The sequence below is a fragment of the Lepidochelys olivacea genome (genome assembly GCF_965140295.1).
Source record: "Lepidochelys olivacea isolate rLepOli2 genome assembly, chromosome: 9".
NCBI classification, from domain to species: Eukaryota; Metazoa; Chordata; order Testudines; family Cheloniidae; genus Lepidochelys; species Lepidochelys olivacea.
This window is the reverse complement of record NC_140419.1, coordinates 58921788-58946348: the sequence shown is the minus strand read 5'-3', so window position 1 is coordinate 58946348 and position 24561 is coordinate 58921788. Positions and strand designations below refer to the sequence as shown.

Sequence of the window (24561 nt, the reverse complement as noted above, 5' to 3'; positions counted from 1 at the left end):
GGGAGGGACTGCGCGGGGACTGCCCCAGCCTGAGCCTGTCCCCTCCTCCCCCCAAGGCCTGCACCCCCCTCACCAGGGAGGGCCCCGCCTTGCTCCACCTGCCGCTCCTACTCAGCCACGCTGGCACAGGGACTGCGAAACGTGGAGGAGGGGTGGAAAGAGAACAGGAGGACGTGTGGCACCTTAGAGACTAACCAATGTATCTGAGCATAAGCTTTCCTGAGCGACAGCTCACTTCATCGGATGCCTGCAGTGGAAATACAGTGGGGAGATTTATATACACAGAGAACCTGAAACAATGGGTGTTACCGTACACACTGTAACCAGAGTGATCAGGTAAGGTGAGCTGTTACCAGCGGGCGGAGGGGGGTGAAGCCTTTTGTAGTGATAATCCAGGTGGGCCATTTCCAGCAGTTGACAAGAACCTGTGAGGAACAGAGGGGGGGGGAATAAACATGGGGAAATAATTTTACTTTGTGTAATGAGACATCCACTCCCAGTCTTTATTCAAGCCTAAGATAATTGTATCCAGTTTGCAAATTAATTCCAATTCAGCAGTCTCTCACTGGAGTCTCTACGTAAAAGAATAAATGGACACAAATCAGACATCAAGAATTATAACATTCAAAAACCAGTCGGAGAACACTTCAATCTCTTTGGTCGCTCGATTACAGACCTAAAAGTGGCAATTCTTCAACAAAAGAACTTCAAAAACAGACTCCAATGAGCTCACCTTACCTGATCACTCTCATTACAGTGTGTATGGTAACACCCATGCTGCATGCATCTGATGAAGTGAGCTGTAGCTCATGAAAGCTTATGCTCAGATTAATTTGTTAGTCTCAAGTGCCACAAGTACTCCTTTTCTTCATCCCTTAGGGGCTGCCAACTTTCTGACCAAACACCCAGCCCCTGCCCCTTCTCCAAGGCCCTACCCCACCTCACTCACTCCATCCTCCTTCCATTGCTTGCTCTTTCCCACCCACCCTCACTCATTGCGGAGGGAGGGTCCCTTTTCTACCAGGTGTTAGTTTGAAAACTGGTGACTTGGCAACCTACTGCTAATGGGGCTTCCTCTTCTTAAACTGGGTTTTCACACTGCTAATTACAGACACTGAAGTTGCAGAAAGTGCATTTTCTAGATTGTTTAAGAATATGTTGAATAGGACTGTCCCAGAATAGGCCCCTGGGTGACACCGTCTGTACATTCTGAAAATTGACCATTTATTCCTACCCTTTGTTTCCTATCTTTTAGCCAGTTACCAATCCATGAGAGAACCTTCCCTCTTATCCCATGTCTGCTTACTTTGCTTAAGAGCCTTTGGTGAGGACCTTGTCAAAGGCTTTTTGAAAATCTAAGTACACTATATCCATTGAATCCCCCTTGGCCACATGCTTGTTGACCCCCTCAAAGAATTCTAGTAGATCGGTGAGGCATGACTTCCCTTTACAAAAACCATGTTGACTCTTCCCCAACAAATTATGTTCATCTTTGTGTCTGACAATTTTGTTCTTTGCTATAGTTTCAACCAGTTTGCCCAGTAATGAAGTCAGGCTTACCGGCCTGTAATTGCTGGGATCACCTCTGGAGCCGTTTTTAAAAATTGGCATCACATTAGCTATCATCCAGTCATTTGGTACAGAAGCTGATTTAAATGATAGGTTACAGACTACAGTCAGTACTTCTGCAATTTCATATTTCAGTTCCTTCAGAACTCTTAGGTGAATACCATCTGCTCCTGGTGACTTATTACTGTTTAGTTTATCAATTTGTTCCAAAACCTCCTCTAATGACACCTCAATCTGGGACAGTTCCTCAGATTTGTCACCTAAAAAGAATGACTAAGGTTTGGGAATCTCCCTCACATCCTCAGCCATGAAGACCGATGCAAAGAATTCATTTAGTTTCTCCGCAATGGCCTTATTGTCTTTGAGTGCTCCTTTAGCATCTTGATTATCCAGTGGCCCCACTGGTTTTTTAGCAGGCTTCCTGGTTCTGGTGTACTTAAATTTTTTTCTGCTATTACTTTTGGAGTTTTTGGCTAGCTGTTCTTCAAATTCTTTTATGGCCTTCCTAATTATATTTTTACACTTCATTTGCAAGAGCGTTGCTCCTTTCTATTTTTCTCAGTCGGATTTATCTTCCACTTTTTAAATGATGCCTTTTTGCCTCTCATTGCTTCTTTTACTTTGTAGTTCAGCCACAGTGGCACTTCTTTGGTTCTCTTTTTTAATTTGTGGTAAACATTTAAGTTAAGCATTTATTATGGTGTCTTTAAAAAGTTTCCATGCAGCTTGCAGGGATTTCACTTTTGGCGCTGTACCTTTTAATTTCTGTTTCACTAACCTCCTCATTTTTGTGTAGTTCCCCTTTCTGAAATTAAATGCTACCATGGTGGGCTGCTGTGGTGTTTTCCCCGCCACAGGGATGTTAAATTTAATTATATTATGGTCACTATTACCAAGTAGTCCAGCTATATTCACCTCTTGGACCAGACCCTGTGATCCATTTAGGACTAAATCAAGAATTGCCTCTCCTCTTGTGGGTTCCAGGACTGGCTGCTCCAAGAAGCAGTCATTTAAGGTATAGAATCATAGAAGGTTAGGGTTGGAAGGGACCTCAGGAGGTCATCTAGTCCAACCCCCTGCCTGAAGCAGGACCAATCCCCAATTTTTGCCCCATATCCGTAAATGGCCTCCTCAAGGATTGAACTCACAACCCTGGGCTTAGCAAGCCAAAGCTCAAACCACTGAGCTATCCCTCCCCCCCATGAAACCTTATCTCTGCATCCCTTCCCGAGGTGATATGTACCCAGTCAGTATGGGGATAGTTGAAATCCCGCATTATTATTGAGTTTTTTATTTTAATAGCCTCTCTAATTACAAAGTAAAACTATTTCCCCATGTTTATCCCCCCCCCCCACCACCACCATCAGATGTTTTTGTCAACTGCTGGAAATGGCCCACCTTGATTATCACTACAAAAGGTTCCCCTCCCACCCCCACCCCCGCTCTCCTGCTGGTAATAGCTCACCTTAAATGAACCCCGACCTGGAATATTCTATCTGCTACCCAAGATCCATAAACCTGGAAATCCTGGACGCCCCATCATCTCAGGCATTGGCACCCTGACACCAGGATTGTCTGGCTATGTAGACTCCCTCCTCAGGCCCTACGCTACCAGCACTCCCAGCTATCTTCGAGACACCACTGACTTCCTGAGGAAACTACAATCCATCAGTGATCTTCCTGAAAACACCATCCTGGCCCCTATGGATGTAGAAGCCCTCTACACCAACATTCCACACAAAGATGGACTACAAGCTATCAGGAACAGTATCCCCGATAATGTCACGGCTAACCTGGTGGCTGAACTTTGTGACTTTGTCTTCACCCATAACTATTTCACATTTGGGGACAATGTATACCTTCAAATTAGCGGCACTGCTATGGGTACCCGCATGGCCCCACAGTATGCCAACATTTTTATGGCTGACTTAGAACAACGCTTCCTCAGCTCTCGTCCCCTACTGCCCTTACTCTACTTGCACTACATTGATGACATCTTCATCATCTGGACCCATGGAAAAGAAGCCCTTGAGGAATTCCACCATGATTTCAGCAATTTCCATCCCACCATCAACCTCAGCCTGGACCAGTCCACCAGTCCACACTTCCTGGATACTACGGTGCGAATAAGCGATGGTCACATAAACACCACCCTATATCAGAAACCTACTGACGGCTATTCCTATCTACATGCCTCCAGCTTTCATCCAGACCACACCACACGATCCATTGTCTACAGCCAAGCTCTACGATACAACTGCATTTGCTCCAACCCCTCAGACAGAGACAAACACCTACAGGATATCTATCAAGCGTTCTTACAACTACAATATCCACCTGCTGAAGTGAAGAAACAGATTGACAGAGCCAGAAGAGTACCCAGAAGTCACCTACTACAGGACAGGCCCAACAAAGAAAATAACAGAACGCCAAAAGCCATCACCTTCAGCCCCCAATTAAAACCTCTCCAATGCATCATCAAGGATCTACAACCTATCCTGAAGGACGACCCATCACCCTCACAGATCTTGGGAGACAGGCCAGTCCTTGCTTACAGACAGCCCCCCAACCTGAAGCAAATACTCACAAGCAACCACATACCACACAACAGAACCACTAACCCAGGAACCTATCCTTGCAACAAAACCTGTTGCCAACTGTGCCCCCATATCTATTCAGGGGTCACAATCACCCTAATCACATCAGCCACACTATCAGAGGCTCGTTCACCTGCACATCTACCAATGTGATATATGCCATCATGTGTCAGCAGTGCCCCTCTGCCATGTACATTGGTTAAAGTGGACAGTCTCTATGTAAAAGAATAAATGGACAAAAATTAGACGTCAAGAATTATAACATTCAAAACCAGTTGGAGAACACTTCAATCTCTCTGGTCACTCGATTACAGACCTAAAAGTGGCAATTCTTCAACAAAAAATCTTCAAAAACAGACTCCAAGGAGAGACTGCTGAATTGGAATTAATTTGCAAACTGGATACAATTTAACTTAGGCTTGAATAGAGACTGGGAGTGGATGGGTCATTACACAAAGTAAAACTATTTCCCCATGTTTATCCCCCCCTGCTGGTAATAGCTCACCTTAAGTGATCACTCTGGTTACAGTGTGTATGGTAACACCCATTGTTTCATGTTCTCTATGTATATAAATCTCCCCACTGTATTTTCCACAGTATGCATCCGATGAAGTGAGCTGTAGCTCACGAAAGCTTATGCGCAAATAAATTGGTTAGTCTCTAAGGTGCCACAAGTCCTCCTTTTCTTTTTGCAAATACAGACTAACACGGGTGCTACTCTGAAACCTGTCTAATCTCCCTGAGCATTTCACAATCACTATCACCATCCGGGTCAGGTGGTCGGTAATATATCCCTACTGCTATATTCTTATTATTAGAGCACGGAATTACTATCCATAGAGATTCTATGGTACAGTTTGGTTCATTTAAGATTTTTACTTCATTTGATTCTATGCTTTCTTTCACGTATAGTGCCACTCCCCCACCAGCACAACCTATTCTGTCCTTCTGATATATTTTGTACCCTGGTATTACTGTGTCCCATTGATTATCCTCATTCCACCGAGTTTCTCTGATGCCTATGATATCAATATCCCCATTTAATACGAGGCACTCTAGTTCACCCATCTTATTATTTAGACTTCTAGCATTGGTATATATGCACTTTAAAAACTTGTCACTTTTTAGGAGTCTGCCATTACATGATGTAAATGAATGGGACTTTTTTTCATTTGACTCTCTCTCATCAGATCCTACCTGTATTTTATCATCTTCCATTCTCTCCTCCTTATTAGGACATAGAGAATGTCCCCTAAGGGATATCTCTGTCCGAACCACATGCTCCTCTGCTCCTTTCGGCTTTCCCCCAGTCCTTAGTTTTAAAACTGCTCTACAACCTTTTTAATTTTAAGTTCCAGCAATCTGATTCCATTTTGGTTTAGGTGGAGCCCATCCTTCCTGCATAGGCTCCCCCTTTCCCAAAAGTTTCCCCAGTTTCTAATAAATCTAAACCCCTCCTCTCTACACTATCATTTCATCCATGCATTGAGACCCTGCAGTTCTGCCTGTCTAACTGGCCCTGCACATGGAACTGGAAGCATTTCAGAGAATGCTACCATGGAGGTCCTGGACTTCAATCTCTTACCTAGCAGCCTAAATTTGGCCTCCAGGACCTCTCTCCTATCCCTCCCTATGTCATTGGTACCTACATGTATCACGACCATTGGATCCTCCCCAGAACTACACATAAGTCTATCTAGATGTTTCAAGAGATCTGCAACTTTCGCACCAGGCAGGCAACTCACTATGCAGTCATTCTGGTCATCGCAAACTCAGGTATCTATGTTTCTAATGATCGAATCGCCCATTACTAATACCTGTCTCTTCCTAATAGCTGGAGTTCCCTCCCCCGGAGAGGTATCCTTAGTGCAAGAGGATACCACAACATCATCTGGAAGGAGGGTCTCAACTATAGGATCATTTCCCTCTGCTCCAGTTGGATATTCTCCTTCCCTGAGACTTTCATGCTCCTCAACAGCACAGAGGCTGTCAGACCGGGGATGGGACCATTCTACTGTGTCCCGGAAAGTCTCATCTATGTACTTCTCTGTCTCCTTTAGCTCCTCCAGTTCAGTCACCCTGGTCTTCAAAGCCCGTACACAGTCTCTGAGGGCCAGGAGCTCCTTGCACCAAATGCACACATATGTCATAGGGCAGGTAATCATACATGCTGCATTGGGTGCAATACACCGGATAGCCCCACTCTGTTGCTGGATTTCTGCCTGCATTATCTTTTTACTCTTGAAGTTAGTTCCCTTGTTGAAGTTTTATTTTTATCAGGGGGTGGTTTTGGCTTTAAGTTTAAATAATGTTTCTAGCCCCCCTCAAACTCCCCACCTGAAAACATTACAAGGAGTCCGGTGGCACCTTAAAGACCAACAGATTTATTTGGGCATAAGCTTTTGTGAGTAAAAAACCCACTTCTTCAGACTCCTTGTTGTTTTTGTGGACACAGATTAACACTGCTACCCCCGATACACTACTCCCCCCTGTAAACTCCGTTGCAAAACTCCCCTGTTAGCGGCTCCTCTGGTTGCTTATGAGCAGGCTTTTTAAAGTCCTGGTCTTCCTGAGTAGTCCTGCCCCCTGGTTAAGGGTTGATGGGTGCTAAAGGGCTTAGGGGTCAAAGCCTCATTAAGAAGCTCTCAGCCTTGCTTAGCAATGGTATATTTCAGTCAAGCAGCAAGCACACCACAAACACACACACTACAGAGAACAAACTCACCCCAAGGGTCACATAATTGGTCCTCCTTCACCTGGAGAAGTCCCTCGCAAAACTCCCGTTCGCTAGCTTGATCAGGCCCTACTGATGGTGCAGCACCTCTCTGAAGTGAGAGTAAGGGATGGAACAAACCACATAACCGACTACTGGAGAAGTCTGGGAAACAGCTTCTCACCCACCTTGGGATGGGGAACACGGGGAGGGGCAGGGAAGATGGTGTCAAAGATTTCAGAGATTGTAGTAATTTTAAAAGAATCCTGGTCAAAGGTATTTTTCTGAAACCACACTAGTGCCAAGCAGGGCTGGCTGAAAACCGGGAGTTTGTTTATTTAGTTGCCCAGCGTCTCTGCTCCATGCACTGGGGAAGGAAGCTGCAGCTGGACCGCTGTAGCGTCGACACTTCCTACACTGGCAGCAGGGGTTCTGCCGCCACTCGAATTAACCCTCCACTCCAAGAGGCGGCAGCCAGGTAGACAAAATAATTCTTCCATTGACCTTGCCATGTCTACACCAGGGCTGGGTTGACCTAAATCCGTTGCTCATGGTGCAACAGTTTTTCACAGCCCTGAGCAAGGCAGTTAGGTGGAGCTAATGTTTAAGGGTAGACCAAACCTGAGTCTCCAGGGAAACCCACAGCAGGGGCTAGGGCAGGGTTGGCTTTGGAGGGTGAAGAGTGAAGCCAGAGAAACAGGTGTCATCCCTCCAATCCCAAGCAGAAAGGCTTGAAGCTGCATTGCCTTTTCCATGGTCCCCTACAAATCTGACCCCCTTCAGAGGTTCCCAGAGGAGAACACTCTGACGTTATGGTTCAAATGGAGCCATGCTGCTCTTGAAGAGGGAGGGTCAAAGGGCCATAAAGTTGGCACAAGGTTTATACATAAACTTCTGCCAGTTACACCAAGTAAGATTCCACAAGGGGATCCTCCAGGAGATCTCCCCCCACCCCCCACCCCCAGTTTGCCATTTGCCCAGCTCCTTCCACCTCCCTTCCCCCCTCCCAGCTCTGTCTGTGGATATTTCCACAGGAGGGAATGGGCTAGGTCGATGGATTTAAAGTTAGCATAGTCAGATATTACAGCAATGTTTGTTGATAAGCAGACGGAGCTTGCTCTGAAGCCGGGGACAGACAAGATGGAAGTGTGGTTCTCTCCATCCAAAATTAGTTTCTGGCTAACATCTCTCACTTCCACATTAAGTGTGATAGCACCAATGGCCATTTCACATAGCAGAAGCAAATGGACCAGTGTCTTTGCACTGTGATAGTTTCTAACGGTTATCTAAACCTTAGATTCCCTTCACTCTCCTCCATTTGCAGGATTCTCAATTCTGCAAAAAGCTGTTATTGGAACTTGTTTGGCTTCCCTGGGGTGTGCTGTTCTTTCTGCTGTTGTCACCATTTTCCAGTGTTGCCAAGCAGAAGAGAGAGAGATTGCTGGGTATACTGCCCTCCTATAGTCTTTCCCCTACACCAGGAGCCCTCTTGCTATTTACAGAGCCTCGGTTTACACATACGGTTTCTTCTGTGACTTTACCCCACCACCACGGAGAGCTCTTATCATGGCCAACATCCTTCCCTCTGGAGAGAGGGGGAGAGGAGGACTCTCTGGAGCCCAGCACTTCACCTCCTGGGATCAGAGGTCCCTGTGCAGGGACACAGAGCACTCCCTCCTCATCCCTCGGGGGTGACCACAGTACTTCACGGCACTCTACAGACATGGCGTTGAACATACACAGATCCAGAGAGCAGAGCTGAGGCTGTACTGAAGGCGATGCCCAGTGTGGCAGGATTCCACACAGCAGACAGTCAGCTCCACTTCCCAGTAATTTTGGATGGAAATAATCTAAACAGAGTGTCTGGATCAGAACCCCGAAGGTAGTGGGAGCTGTTGAATGTGCACCATTGCTCAGGCCTCACTTGAGCTGATTAGCATTGCATTAGGCTTTGCTAACTGACATACACAGTTGTCATCCCAGGCCCAACAGTCCTGCTGTCTGTACTTTCCCTGCGTTGGAGTTCTGGGATAGACCTTTAACAATTTTCTAGGTAGAGTTTGGGTCCTAACTAGTCATTTGCTGAATAATTTAAAATGTGTAGAACAGCAGCGTCTCCATTCTTAGGCTATTTATCCTCCCAGAGCCCTTGTGTAGCATCTCCAAACCTTTCACATTCTATGGTTTATACAGCAGGTCGATTCACACTGATGCTCCATGACTTCCTTTTGGTTTTAAATCAGGGAGAAACTTGTGGAGAAGATTCAAGGTCTCAGTTTATTTTATATAATTTCTTTCTTCTCTCTTCCTAATCATTGCTGCTTTCTGCTGGATGAAGGTAGGATCATGGATTTTCTGAAAAATCACTTGATGAGAGAGATTATCCGTGTTATATCCAGGCATGGCAGAATTCAATTGTGACGTTCCCCTCTGGTGTTATCTGGACCTGTGATCTGCTAGGCCTCTCCAATCTTTGACTCTGGGAGCCAGCCTTACCCTGCTCTGCTGTGAGAACCCCCACTCCTGGGCTGTTCACGCACAGCCTCTGGCATGTAAACTGCTCCCAGCACATGAGTGAGCACTTTTGGCCAGCCACTGCTTGGATTGTGCAACCGAATGACACTAGCCAATATCTCCGGTCCTAGACACAAACCTGGGAATCTCCGTCTTGCAGTGTCCAGTTATTCCCGCTGGACACTGCAAGCTTATATAAGTTTGTCAGTGTAACAAAGAAATTGATATGTACGAGGCTTGTTATCCCAAGGGAGCCTCTGACACAATCATAGAATCATAGAATATCAGGGTTGGAAGGGACCCCAGAAGGTCATTTAGTCCAACCCCCTGCTCAAAGCAGGACCAATTCCCAGTTAAATCATCCCAGCCAGGGCTTTGTCAAGCCTGACCTTAAAAACCTCTAAGGAAGGAGATTCTACCACCTCCCTAGGTAACGCATTCCAGTGTTTCACCACCCTCTTAGTGAAAAAGTTTTTCCTAATATCCAATCTAAACCTCCCCCACTGCAACTTGAGACCATTACTCCTCGTTCTGTCATCTGCTACCATTGAGAACAGTCTAGAGCCATCCTCTTTGGAACCCCCTTTCAGGTAGTTGAAAGCAGCTATCAAATCCCCCCTCATTCTTCTCTTCTGCAGACTAAACAATCCCAGCTCCCTCAGCCTCTCCTCATAACTCATGTGTTCCAGTCCCCTAATCATTTTTGTTGCCCTTCGCTGGACTCTCTCCACACTGCAATCCAAACACACTGCTTCAGATAGAATAAACAAACAGATTTATTAACCATAAAGGTAGATTTAAGTGCTTATAAGTGAAAGCATTACAAATCAGATTTGGTCAAATGAAATAAAAGCAAAACGCATTCTAAACTGATCTTAACACTTTCAATGTCCTTAAAAACTTAGGTTTCAGAGTAACAGCCGTGTTAGTCTGTATTCGTAAAAAGAAAAGGAGTACTTGTGGCACCTTAGAGACTAACCAATTTATTAGAGCATAAGCTTTCATGAGCTACAGCTCACTTCCTCAGTGTAGCTCACGAAAGCTTATGCTCTAATAAATTGGTTAGTCTCTAAGGTGCCACAAGTCCTCCTTTTCTTTTTGCGAATACGGACTAACACGGCTGCTACTCTGAAACCTGTCACAGGCTTCTGAGTGATCAGTTGTTAACTGGCTCTGAGAGGGACAGAGGACAGATTTCATGTGTGAAAAATACCTGTTCACACAGGTATGTGGATCCAAATGCTGAAAGCATTGCAAACACAATTTTCTTCAAACAGTTAAATTTCACTGGCAGGGATGTCCAGCAGGTCAGAATAGAGGCCCCATGATCTCTCTCGGTAGCTTCAAGTGCACTCCGCAGATCTCCAAACTTTGATGTCCACAATTCTGAGCTTTTTTTATTGAATGAGCTGCATTTCGAAATCTTCAACACCCATCCACTGAAATACAGACAAATCCAAGTTGCTTTCGTTGAACCTTTCAGGTTTAATTAGAAAAGAAAGCATTGGGCCAAATTGCTGGAAATCTTGAAACCTGTCAGAAAATTCTGATTCCAGTTCTTGCAGTACATTGTAATCTCAACGTCAAATGCAGTGCGCTATTCCACGTGGCGTGATAGTGATGTAAGCAGCAAATCAGGACTTAAAAATATCCCAGTACAGTGAAGCTGGAACAATTTTTAAGGGGGGGTGCTCAGATGTGCCCCCCCCTTGCCCCTGTCTTCACCCCTCACTGCCCCAGGCTGGGGCCAGTGGGCCAGAGCTGGGGGCAGCTGCAGAGCCCTGGGCCAGCAGCCAGGACCCCAGGGTGGCAGCAGAGCCCCCCAGACAGGTGGCCGGGACCCAGGGCTGAGCGGGGCTGGTGGACGGAACCCCAGCTGGCAGGGGGCCGGTGGCCGGTACCCCAGGCCAACAGCGGAGCCCCCGAGACCGGTGGCCAGGACCCAGGCAGTGTGAGTGCCACTGAAAATCAGCTCGCGTGCCGCCTTTGGCATGCGTGCCATAGGTTGCCTACCCCTGACTTAGATGCTTCTCACCACTGGCTGGTTGGTTACTTTTCAGCCAGGCTCTCTCCTTTGATCAGAGCTTCAGTCGCTTGGTGGTGATGGTGTCTGTAGATGTAGGTGGAAGAGAGAGAGCATGGCAAAATGTCTCTCCCTTTTATCATGTCCTCTCTTTCCTCTTGGCTTTGCCCCACTCCTCCCCTTCAGAGTCAGGTGAGCATTACCTCACTGCAGTCCCAAACTGCCCAAAGGAAGGGGGTGACTACCTCGAGGGTCTGACAGATTCTTTTGTTGCCGCCTAGGCCAGTGTCCATTGTTCCTGTGAGGCTGAGCTGGGTTTGTCCCATCCATGCCCTTACGAGGTGTGAACTGCCTTTCAGTTCTTGGAGAGTTTTTGCCTGGGCTTGTTTTAAGCCATAAGGACACATTTTCAGCCTCATAACTATATACATGAAATTATAACCTATAACCTTACTATAGCGTTACTGTAACTATTACTGTAACAACCATGCTCAGTGCATTATGAGCCTTCCAAAGACACCCAATATAACAAGCTTTGCATTGGATACCACACAATCATTTTATAAAGATGAACATCGGGGTGTAGGGTGTTCCCCCGAGGTACAGAGCGTCACATCATTGTTTATTTTTTATAATTTCAATGGACCATACTGATGTTTCTTTTTAAGCATTTGTATTTTTATGAATGGAAATGTTCACTGTTGTTCAAAATTATGGACTTTAAGCATTTTTAAACTTTGTATTGATTTCAGTTTTCCCAGTTGTGGGAAATTATGAGGGGGGCAATAATTATTTAATGATGGCAGACACTGAGATTCAAAAAGTTAAAGATTTAGAACTGTTAAAACACAAATTGTCAAAATATACAAGGTACATATCCTTAAATCAAACTCTAATGAAAGCAGCATTTTTCTTACTTTGCCTCTCTGTAAATTTCTATTATAATCATCAAGGGAAATAGGTTTTCATGGGTTTATGTGCGTATGGAGAAATTGACATTTACTGATAAAATCTAATCCTTCCAAGCCTAGCTAGGGACTGAATTAATCCTGGTGAACACTCTGGCTACAGGTGTGGGGAAAGCTGATACGCAGAGCTATAAAATAAAAATAAAGTCAAACACAGAGGGACGCTGAGGGTTTCACTATAGAAACAAAAGTGAGAACTTCTGGCTCACTGAATTCAATTTTTTTTTTTAAATCAAAAGTGCCAATTTAATAGGACACCGCCCCCACCCTTCTCCCCCCAGTGTGATTGAAAACCACTGTACCTGCCTTGGAACACAGGCATGATGGATTTATCTTTCTCTCAACAGGTCATTCTGGAAAGTTCACACTGCTTGTGATCATTCTCATCGACATGAAAATTGTAACTCTGCCTGGGGCAATAACGCTCTCTGGGTGTCAGCAAAAACTGAATCAACAAAAGGCCAAAATTTGTAAGTCAACGAAAGCACAGCAGAAATAACAATTGTGTTCCCGTTTCTTTCTTTACTTAAATGTCTTTGCTGAACTATTCATCTCATCTTCTCCTGCAGTATGTGAAGCCAGCCCAACCCACCTCTCCAAACCTTTTGAGGTTTAACTCATTAATACCTGATTCGTAAATAATTGAAGGTAATCAGACTGTCAGAGGTGCCACACAGGCATGCCACCCTCATGGCTGGAAGTGGTAGTGCAGCAGTTCTGCCTCAGTTTCCCCAGTGTCTTCTTTGGTCCACTCTGGCTACAGGAGTGAGCTGGCCCTCCAGCCAAGCCACGTATCACAGTCCAACCCCTTCCAGGGCCTCAGAGTCCTTCACTTAAAGTCCAGCAGAAAATAGCAAAACAACCAACCCTTCAGCCCAGCTGGATTCAGTTGTTAGCCTTCCCAGCTGCAAACTGTCCCAACACGGACCCAACTTTCTGGGTTCCAACCTCTCCACCCATGGGCTGGCACGCTGTCCCCTCCACACTGCCCTGGATTCAGGCAGGTTTCAGTCTCTGATCAGCTCCTGTCTCCAGAGAGGCTCCTTGCTTACTGCAGTATAGCCTCGGCTTCCTCACCAGCCCCCCACTGCTGCATTGCCTTCCACTTAAGGTCAACCCTGCACAGGTGGCGTACGGTGGGGCTGAATGGCCCCAAGGCCTTAAAAGTGGAGGCCCCCCATTACCAGGGTGAAGTGGCCATTGATAGCCGTGTTCCAAGTTTGCAGGATTTTACTCTGAATCTCATTATATATATATATATTGTGTGTGTGTGTGGGGGGGGGGTGTTGGAGAGTGTTCTGAAAAGCCCCAGCTGCTGGAATCCTCTGTGAGAATCTCAGCTTTGATTTTTTTAAAGTAAATTTCTACTCCTCATGGTTTCAGAGGAAAGCTTGAAAACATGACTGGAGTGAACCCTGAAGTCTCAAAACTCAAACTATTAATTTGTAAAAGTCTCATGATATTTTTAAGTCAGTCTAATTTTCAGGGAAGAGGCTAATGATTTTGGAACACCTGAGGGTGACAACACTGAATATGAAAAAAAAGAAAAGGAGGACTTGTGGCACCTTAGAGACTAACCAATTTATTTGAGCATAAGCTTTCGTGAGCTACAGCTCACTTCATCGGATGCATACTGTGGAAAATACAGAAGATGTTTTTATACACACAAACCATGAAAAAAATGGGTGTTTATCACTACAAAAGGTTTTCTCTCCCCCCACCCTACTCTCCTGCTGGTAATAGCTTATCTAAAGTGATCACTCTCCTTACAATGTGTATGATAATCAAGGTGGGCCATTTCCAGCACAAATCCAGGTTTTCTCCCCCCCCTAGACAAGAACATCTGAGGAACAGTGGAGGGGGGGGGAATAAACAAGGGGAAATAGGTTAGTTTTTATAATAAATCAACCATTCCCAGTCTCTATTCAAGCCTAAGCTAATTGTATCCAAATTGCAAATTAATTCCAATTCAGCAGTCTCTCGTTGGAGTTGTTTTCGAAGTTTTTTGTTGAAGGATAGTCACTTTGAAATCAGAAATCGAGTGACCAGAGAGATTGAAGTGTTCTCCGACTGGTTTATGAATGTTATAATTCTTGACATCTGATTTGTGTCCATTTATTCTTTTACGTAGAGACTGTCCAGTTTGACCAATGTACGTGGCAGAGGGGCATTGCTGGCACATGATGGCATATATCACATTGGTGGATGTGCAGGTAAATGAGCCTTTGATAGTGTGGCTGATGTTATTAGGCCCTGTGATGGTGTCCCCTGAATAGATATGTGGGCACAGTTGGCAACGGGCTTTGTTGCAAGGATAGGTTCCTGGGTTAGTGGTTCTGTTGTGTGGTATGTGGTATGTGGTATGTGAGTATTCGCTTCAGGTTGGGGGGCTGTCTGTAGGCAAGGACTGGCCTGCCTCCCAAGATTTGTGAGAGTGTTGGGTCATCCTTCAGGATAGGTTGTAGATCCTTGATAATGCGTTGGAGGGGTTTTAGTTGGTGGCTGAAGGTGATGGCTAGTGGTGTTCTGTTATTTTCTTTGTTAGGCCTGTCCTGTAGTAGATGACTTCTGGGAACTCTTCTGGCTCTATCAGTCTGTTTCTTCACGTCCACAGGTGGGTATTGTAGTTGTGACTTTGTCCTTACCCTTAACTATTTTACATTTGGGGACAATGTATACCTTCAAATCAGCGGCACTGCTAATGGGTACCCGCATGGCCCCACAGGATGCCAACATTTTTACGGCTGACTTAGAACAACGCTTCCTTAGCTCTCGTCCCCTAACACCCCTACTCTACTTGCGCTATATTGATGACATCTTCATCATCTGGACCCAGGGAAAAGAAGCCCTTGAGGAGTTCCACCATGATTTCAACAATTTCCATCCCACCATCAACCTCAGCCTGGTCCAGTCCACACAAGAGATCCACTTCCTGGACACTGTTCCTCAGACGTTCTTGTTAAACCCTGGATTTGTGCTGGAAATGGCCCACCTTGGTTATCATACACATTGTAAGGAGAGTGATCACTTTAGATAAGCTATTACCAACAGGAGAGTGGGTTTGTGGGCGGGGGGGGGGGGGGGAAGAAAACCTGGATTTGTGCTGGAAATGGCCCACCTTGATTATCATACACATTGTAAGGAGAGTGATCACTTTAGATAAGCTATTACCAGCAGGAGAGTAGGGTGGGGGAGAGAAAACCTTTTGTAGTGATAAACACCCATTTTTTTCATGGTTTGTGTGTATAAAAACATCTTCTGTATTTTCCACAGTATGCATCCGATGAAGTGAGCTGTAGCTCACGAAAGCTTATGCTCAAATAAATTGGTTAGTCTCTAAGGTGCCACAAGTACTCCTTTTCTTTTTTTGCAAATACAGACTAACACGGCTGTTACTCTGAATACTGAATATGTAATTGAGTGATGATTAGATTTGCTTTTTTGTTATTTGCACTCAAGTGTAAGGGGGCCGATGGTCTCAGCCTGCTCTTAGTGAAGTCAGAGGCAAAACTCCTCTTGAATTCAAAGGTACAGAAAGCCATAAGGCTGTGTTGCCATTTAATGATACAAAGTTAGGCACTGGTATAGCTTGCTGTTGAACAAAGGTCAGATGCAGAACTGGGTCTGACTCCCTAGCCTATTGCACTCCCACACGAGGCTGATGTTTCAAACAGGAGTGTTTTATTAAAACTTGTGAGAATCAAGCACAGTTTACAAAGTTCACTGCTCGAGTGTTCCTAAGAGGGGGAAACCAATGCTGCAGCCACTCCCTGCTCACCAAAGCTGTGTGCTGATCTCTTACACAATTTCCATGCCTTAATGATACAGTGCAGTGAAAGTGTAACCCTGGGATTCCAACTGGTTCTGTTAAACTGACATTTTTTATAGGTGCACGTACACACACACACACACACACAGAGGCATTATTCCTTCGGAGTACCACATCAGAAGCCAGTACAGCAGCACATTTGTGATTCATTTTTAGTTATTAGCAGGATTTTGGGGTGAAACTGACCCTTCCATGTACACCTGTGTTCTACAGATAACCACTAAACTTCATCCCCCTGCAGGGCTGCTAGTGTTGCACATTTCCCTTGCACTTAAAATTAACGCCCACGCCTGCGTAGGAAGTCAGAAGAAATGGAGATATAAAACACACCATAATCAGTGTTTTAATTCCATTTTATCAAAATTGGCAAATTACCTGTAAAGACAAAAATAAAACCACAACCCCATGCTCCTGGCTTTTATCAGGTTGCCAGATTGTGATTGGTTCAGCCCCGCTGATCAGCTGTGCTGTAACTTGCGTGTCTTCTCTAATCGCCTTTTATGATGAGATTACTGGTTCTGTGGATGAAGGGAAAACAGTGGATGTATTGTTTCTTGACTTTAGCAAAACTTTTGACACGGTCTCCCACAGTATTCTTGTCAGCAAGTTAAGGAAGTATGGGCTGGATGAATGCACTATAAGGTGGGTAGAAAGCTGGCTAGATTGTCGGGCTCAACGGGTAGTGATCAATGGCTCCATGTCTAGTTGGCAGCCGGTATCAAGTGGAGTGCCCCAAGGGTCGGTCCTGGGGCCGGTTTTGTTCAATATCTTCATAAATGATCTGGAGGATGGTGTGGATTGCACTCTCAGCAAATTTGCGGATGATACTAAACTGGGAGGAGTGGTAGATACGCTGGAGGGGAGGGATAGGATACAGAAGGACCTAGACAAATTGGAGGATTGGGCCAAAAGAAATCTGATGAGGTTCAATAAGGATAAGTGCAGGGTCCTGCACTTAGGATGGAAGAATCCAATGCACCGCTACAGACTAGGGACCGAATGGCTAGGCAGCAGTTCTGCGGAAAAGGACCTAGGGGTGACAGTGGACGAGAAGCTGCATATGAGTCAGCAGTGTGCCCTTGTTGCCAAGAAGGCCAATGGCATTTTGGGATGTATAAGTAGGGGCATAGCGAGCAGATCGAGGGACGTGATCGTTCCCCTCTATTCGACATTGGTGAGGCCTCATCTGGAGTACTGTGTCCAGTTTTGGGCCCCACACTACAAGAAGGATGTGGATAAATTGGAGAGAGTCCAGCGAAGGGCAACAAAAATGATTAGGGGTCTAGAACACATGACTTATGAGGAGAGGCTGAGGGAGCTGGGATTGTTTAGCCTGCAGAAGAGAAGAATGAGGGGGGATTTGATAGCTGCTTTCAACTACCTGAAAGGGGGTTCCAAAGAGGATGGCTCTAGACTGTTCTCAATGGTAGCAGATGACAGAACGAGGAGTAATGGTCTCAAGTTGCAGTGGGGGAGGTTTAGATTGGATATTAGGAAAAACTTTTTCACTAAGAGGGTGGTGAAACACTGGAATGCGTTACCTAGGGAGGTGGTAGAATCTCCTTCCTTAGAGGTTTTTAAGGTCAGGCTTGACAAAGCCCTGGCTGGGATGATTTAACTGGGAATTGGTCCTGCTTCGAGCAGGGGGTTGGACTAGATGACCTTCAGGGGTCCCTTCCAACCCTGATATTCTATGATATGATTCCATTCTTCTGGTGAAAGAGATCTGTCGGTTCAGTTCGGTGAGTTCTGCACTCATTGCCACATGAACACCCCCCCATGGAAAGAAAGCAGGAGGGGCCCTCGCATCTACAAAGTTCTGCCAGGTTTCTTGCAGTGTGGGAGGGGGTTCCCATTCCTGTGAAGGAACCGGGGGTCAGTCCAGGCCTCAAATAGTGAAGATCTGGTAGACATGCCAAGGAATAGGGAAATCCGTGTGGAGGTCCTGTGCTTGGGAGCCCTTCTGTCACCTCCCCAACCCTCCATTCTTTGGCTGAGCAGCTCCAGTGTCAGATCACGATTGCTCCAATCAGCTCACTGAGGTGTAAAAACAACAGCTTAAACCTGCAGAAGTGGCTGGTCAGTCTGAGTGTCTCAAGTTTCTGGGTGCTCAACATGAGACACCCTATGGGCCTGATTTTCAGAGGGTGCATCTCAACACTTGTTGACAGTAGGGTTGCCAACTTTCTACTCACACAAAACTGAACACTCTTGCCATGCCCCTACTTTGAGGTCCTGCCCCGTCTCCAAGTCCCCCCTCCACTCACTCCATCCCCCCTCCCTCTTTTGCTCGCTGTCCCCACCCTCACTCTCTCGCTCATTTTCACTGGGTAGGCTCAGGGGGTTTGGTTGCAGGAGGGGGTGAGAGTTCCAGCTGGGGGTGCAGGCTCTGAGGTGGGCCAGGGATGAGAGGTTTGGGGTGCAGAAGGGGGCTCTGGGCTGAGGCATTGAGTTGGGGTGTGGGAGGGGGTATGGGCTCTGTGCTGGGGGTGTGGGTTCCTGGGTTTGGGCCAGAAAAGAAGGGTTTGGCGGGTGGGAGGGGGATCAGGGCTAGGGCAGGGGGTTGGGGAATGGGAGGGTGAGGGCTCCAGCTGGGGGTGCAGGCTCTGGGGTGGGGCTAGGGATGAGGGGTTTGGGATGTAGGAAGGTGCTCTGGGCTGGGAATGAGGAGTTCAGAGGGCAGGAGGGGGATCAGGGCTGGGGCAGTGAGTTGGAGCCCGGGAAGGGGGTGGGGTCAGAGGTGAAGGGGGAGGGATAGCTCAGTGGTTTGAGCATTGGCCTACTAAACCCAGGGTTGTGAGTTCAATCCTTGAGGGGGCCATTTAGGGATCTGGGGCAAAAATTGGGGATCGGTCCTGTTTTGAGCAGGGGGTTGGACTAGATGACCTCCTGAGGTCCCTTCCAACCCTGATATTCTATGATTCTATGACTCCAGATGGTGCTTACCTCAGGCAGCTCCCAGAAGCAGCAGCATGTCCCCCCTCTGGCTCCTTCGCGGAGGTGTGGCCAGGCAGCTCTACGTGCTGCCCCATCTGCAGGCATCGCTCCTGCAGCTACCATTGGCTGTGGTTCCCAGCCAATGGGAGCTGCAGAGCTGGGAAGCACATGGAGCCCCCTGGCTGACCCTACACCTAGGAGCCGGAGGAGGGACATGATGCTGCTTCCGGGAACTGCATGGAGCCAGGGCCTTGCTGTGTCGCTGACTGGACTTTTAACAGTCTAGTCAGCAGTGCTGACCGGAATAGCCAGGGTCCCTTTTCAACTGGGCATTCTGGTCAAAAACCAGACATCTGGTAACCCTAGTCGACAGTCAGACCCCTCTATCATGGTTCAGATTGGGCACTAAGAGAGGAAGGAGATGAATTCACTAGTTACTCCTGAAAACTTAGGCCAGCATTTACTTGCCAACGTCCTGAAAAGCATGTGCCAACGTGGGCTTGGCTGTTCTGTCCAGGCTCTGCCATTGAAAAGCTGGGCATGGCTGTCTGGTCACAGCGTCGAACTAAACGAAACTGCACTCCCTTGTGACACACCGTTACACACAAACTAGTGACACTCCTTCATCACACGCAGTCAATTCTCCCCCCAGGTTTCCCAACAACATTGGTAAACTCTCTCCCCACTTGATTTTTTCTTTGTAGGGGAGAGGGACTCAGAACTGTGAATTGTGCTCCTTGACTCTCAAGCCAATCAGAATTTATATGGAATAAATCAGGCTTCCTTAGAGTTTTTAGGTGTTTCTAGTCTCTATGGGCTAGATTGAGACTCAGCTGTAAATCCTGTACCTGGAGTGAGACATGACTGCACTGCTCTCAGCGTCACAGCTCCTTCTCTGGTTTCCCTTTGCTGCTGCGTCTCAGGGACGTAACCTCCCTGGCATCCCAAAGAGGCAGCTGACATCCCCCCTGGCTGACACATTGGGGGTGCAGCTGATGCTCTGCCCGTCAATCCCTGTTCTCTGATCCTGTACCCAAGCTGTGCTGTGATTTTACACCCCTTGTCCCTGCCATGGTTAGGAGAGAGCCAAGTGCAACCTGGCTCCAGGTACATTTGTGGGGGTAAAATGAAGGGGAAAAATCAAATATAATAGTTTCTCTGATGCTTCTTTTCTCCAAAGAGAGAGGCTGCCAGCTTCATGCCGATCTGACTGTCAGCATTGTTAGCACAGTGCTTGTGCCTGTTGCAGCTTCTCTGGCAGTATTTGGACGGTGTGAGTAATCGTATTTCCCTGTTTGCTCTTACTCTAGCCACCTTTCTATTTGTACTAATGAGTGTAAAGCTCCCAACCCCTCTGTGAGCTGGATGAGTATCATTGGCATTTTACAAAAGGGGAAGCTGGGACATGGTGAGCTTAAGTGACTTGCCCAAGGTCAAAAAAGGAGTCAGAGGCAGGGTTTGAATTAGAACCCAGGAGTTTCTGACTCTCTTGCCAGTGTTCAAAACACACCTCTCTTAACCAGGGAACCGTTGTCTTGGGGGGGGGGGCAGGACATTGTAGAGATGGCCTTAGAGAAAGTCACCTTCCTACCCCCGGGTCCTTTCAGTCCTTTTTAACTGGGATCCTCTGGCCATAGACACATAGCAGAACAGGCCAGTGACAGATATCCTGTCTCTGACAGTAGTGATTGCTGGATGCTTCAAAGCAGGATCTCCCCTGACCTCTGAATAATCCCATTTAATGGGGAAATATCTTCGTGACCTCAGACAGTGATCAGTTTATGCCCTGTGAATGAAGACTGAATCCCCTTGGTACATATTCTGTCTCTGACCCGGGGGTAAATGAGGAGTACCTCTGAGATCAACGAGAGCTGCACATGTATATCTCCCAAATTTCTGAGGCCCCTAGTTTTCCAATTTTCCTGGTTCTGCATATTCCCAAAGAACTATATCATGTGGCCTGTATGTGAATGTTAGGACATTTGCCCACCAGTCCTTGTTCTTGAGAGCCTTTGGATTTCATTGGTACTGCTCCCTGAAGGAAGGCAATTGCAAAAGCTTCTGTTCATTCCAGGACCACAGAGTAACGAATCACTGACCTTACAGATCACTGCAAGAGATGGCAGAGACGCAAAGGCAGGGGAGATGACTGAGCACTGAGGAGAATGAGGTATAGTAGGTTGTTTTTTAAAGGCTTTTCGTTAGATCCTAGCTTTTTGCTTGAGAACATCCTTGGAGTTGAGTTCCCAGAACTATTATGACATTGTTTGAACTACTATAGCATCTAAAGACGCCTGCCAGGCTAGGCACCATTGTTTTAGGCACTCTACATGTAGCAGGTGCCAGTCCCTGCCCCAAAGGCCTTACCCTGAGCAGGGTAGAATGCTCGTAACAAAGCCTGTCCTCACCTTAGCAGTGTACACAATGTGTAGATGCTACTGATAAGACCATTACAAACATATTAACTCACCCCCTGCTGGCCATTGTCAGCTGGCAATTTGCTACATACTTGAGCAAGGAAAAGTGCTCAAGGCTTCAGCAGACAACTTCCCTTTCCTTACAATAGCCTGTAGTTTATGGGTTTGACAAGAACCATGTACAAGCAGCATAGAAAGCAGCTGCCGCCAGCCCAGAAATACAGGTCCTTCAGGGAACACCTTGATTGGGGCCTGTCATAAATATAAAGGGAAGGGTAATCACCTTTAAAATCCCTCCTGGCCAGAGGAAAAATCCTCTCACCTGTAAAGGGTTAAGAAGCTAAAGGTAATCTCGCTGGCACCTGACCAAAATGACCAATGAGGAGACAAGATACTTTCAAAAGCTAGGAGGAGGGAGAAAAACAAAGGGTCTGTGTCTGTCTGGGTGATGCTTTTGCCGGAGACAGAACAGGAATGGAGTCTTAGAATTTAGTAAGTAATCTAGCTAGGTATATGTTAGATTATGATTTCTTTAAATGGCTGAGAAAATAGCTGTGCTGAATAGAATGAATATTCCTGTCTCTGTGTCTTTTTTGTAAGTTAAGGTTTTGCCTAGAGGGATTTTCTATGTTTTGAATCTAATTACCCCGTAAGGTATTTACCATCCTGATTTTACAGAGGTGATTTTTTTTTTTACTGTTTCTTCTATTAAAATGTTTCTTTTCAAGAACTGAATGCTTTTTTCATTGTTCTTAAGATCCAAGGGTTTGGGTCTGTGGTCACCTCTGCAAATTGGTGAGGATTTTTACCAAACCTTCCCCAGGAAGTGGGGTGCAAGGGTTGGGAGGATATTTTGGGGGAAAGACGTTTCCAAATGATGCTTTCCTAATAAAAATAAACCCAGATAAATGTTTGGTGGTGGCAGTGGAAGTCCAAGGGCAAAGGGTAAAATAGTTTGTACCTTGGGGAAGTTTTAACCTAAGCTGGTAAAAGTAAGCTTAGGAGGTTTTCATGCAGGTCCCCACATCTGTACCCTAGAGTTCAGAGTGGGGAATGAACCTTGACAGTGCCACTAGGCGCCAATCACACTACAAATAACAACGTGCCATTTACCTTATTTTACAAGATGGGGGGGGGGGGGAAATGAGGGAGGTGAAGGAACTTGCCCAAGAACATAGGTCTGTGGCAGAACTGCGGCTAGAACACAGGTCTCCTGGCTCCAAGTCCAGTGGACTGTGCTAGATTTTGGGATCTTGAAAATTCTCTCATGCCTCAACACACCCAAAAGGCCCCCCAGATATGTTCTGTAGCATCCATCTGTATTCAGGACGAGCAGCTTTATCCAGGGGCTTTTCAGTTGCAGCTATCCGAGTTAGAGGACAATGGAAGAGCAGAGCCAAAGGTAAGAACAAACAGTCAATGTAACCAGATTTTATGTCTGACTTGAGAAAGGCTCAAAATCAAATTCTAGCCATGCTAGACTCTTCTAGAGCTTTTTTGGCCAATAGGTCTGATTTGTTTTACAAATATATTGAGCAATGTAGTAAAGTGTTATTCCAAATCAGAATTACTGAACAATGATAATCTTGGGAAAGAAAAAGCTTAGATATTTTGCCAGTAAAGAGATGGTTCTATACTGCTACAAAACAAGAATACATGCAATAGAACATAGGAATTGCCAGACTGGATCAGAGCCACAGTCCATCTAATCCAGGATCCTGTCTTCAACAGTGGTCAGTACTGAATGCTTCAGAGGAAGGTGTGATCACACGGCAGTGATGAGATGTGGGATAATCTGCGCCCTACATGAGGTCTCATCCTGGTCATTAGTACTTAGAGATTGGCTTGAACCCTGAGCATGAGGTGTAATATCCTTTCCCATTATTTAGGATCACACTGGATATGCACATCCATTTCCAATGCCTCTTCGAATCTTGTTAAGTTCTTGGCCTCAACAACTGCCTGTGGCAAGAAGTTCCATGGCAGGATCACATGCTGTCAAGGTTTCTTCCCCACTCTGAACTCTAGGGTGCAGATGTGGGGACCTGCATGAAAACCTCCGAAGCTTACTTTTACCAGCTTAGGTTAAAACTTAAGTTAAAACTATTTTACCTTTTGCCCTTGGAGTTTATCACTGCCACCACCAAACGTCTAACAGGTCTATAACTGGGAAAGAGCCTGTTTGGAAATGTCTTGCCCACCAAAATCCTCCCAAACCCTTACACCCCCTTTCCTGGGGAAGGTTTGATAAAAATCCTCACCAATTTGCATAGGTGAACACAGACCCAAATCCTTGGATCATAAGAACAATGAAAAAGCATTCAGATTCTTAAAAGAAGAATTTTAATAGAAGTAAAAAGCAGGGGTCCCCAACGCGGTGCCCGCAGGTGCCATGGCATCTGCTGGGGCATTGTTATGCGCCCGCAGGACACCCTGCCACCGAAATGCTGCCGAGAAGCGTTGCTGTTTCTTGGCAGCATTTCAGCAGTGACGCTTCTTTCGGCGATCCGACATTTCGGTGGCGGGGTGTCAGGCACCCGCCACAGTCTTCTGGAAATAGCAATATGCTATTCCCACAAGAAAGGTTGGGGACCACTGCCTTAGAGAAAGGTTTGTCCTTTGTGTGGTATCCTGACAGATCCATGGTTATTGTCAAGTCAAATCCTTCACTGCCCTAGAAGCAGTGACTTTCCTGTGTCTTTCGGAGCATCAAGATGGATATAAGCCAGGGATTCTCAAACTTCATTGCACTGCAATCCCCTTCTGACAACAATCACTACACAACTACAGGAATGGGGACTGATGCCTGAGCCCGCCAAAACCTGAGCCCCACTGCTCCAGTCAAAGGGCTTTAGTCACAAGTGGGAGGCCTGTAACCTGAGCCACACCACCCAGAGCTGAAGCCCTCGTACTTCGGCCCTGGGGCTCAGACTTTGGCCCCAGGACCCAGCAAGTCTAATGCCAGCCCTGGTGACCCCATTAAAATGGATTGCG

General features: G+C 46.3%; 1 long non-coding RNA gene across 3 annotated transcripts; it reads left to right on the top strand.

The window, feature by feature from the left end:
* The first annotated feature begins 4 nt into the window (after positions 1–4).
* On the top strand, positions 5–15418 carry LOC311526679. Of its 3 annotated transcripts, XR_014713094.1 has the most exons (5): positions 5–336; positions 12732–12854; positions 14516–14597; positions 14930–14998; positions 15110–15418. It is a non-coding gene; the product is annotated as an uncharacterized lncRNA (long non-coding RNA). The 3 variants fall into 3 exon arrangements; XR_014713095.1 differs by having other exon boundaries at positions 14930–15418; XR_014713096.1 differs by lacking the exon at positions 5–336 and adding an exon at positions 5462–5942 and having other exon boundaries at positions 14930–15418.
* Positions 15419–24561: the final 9143 nt, after the last annotated feature.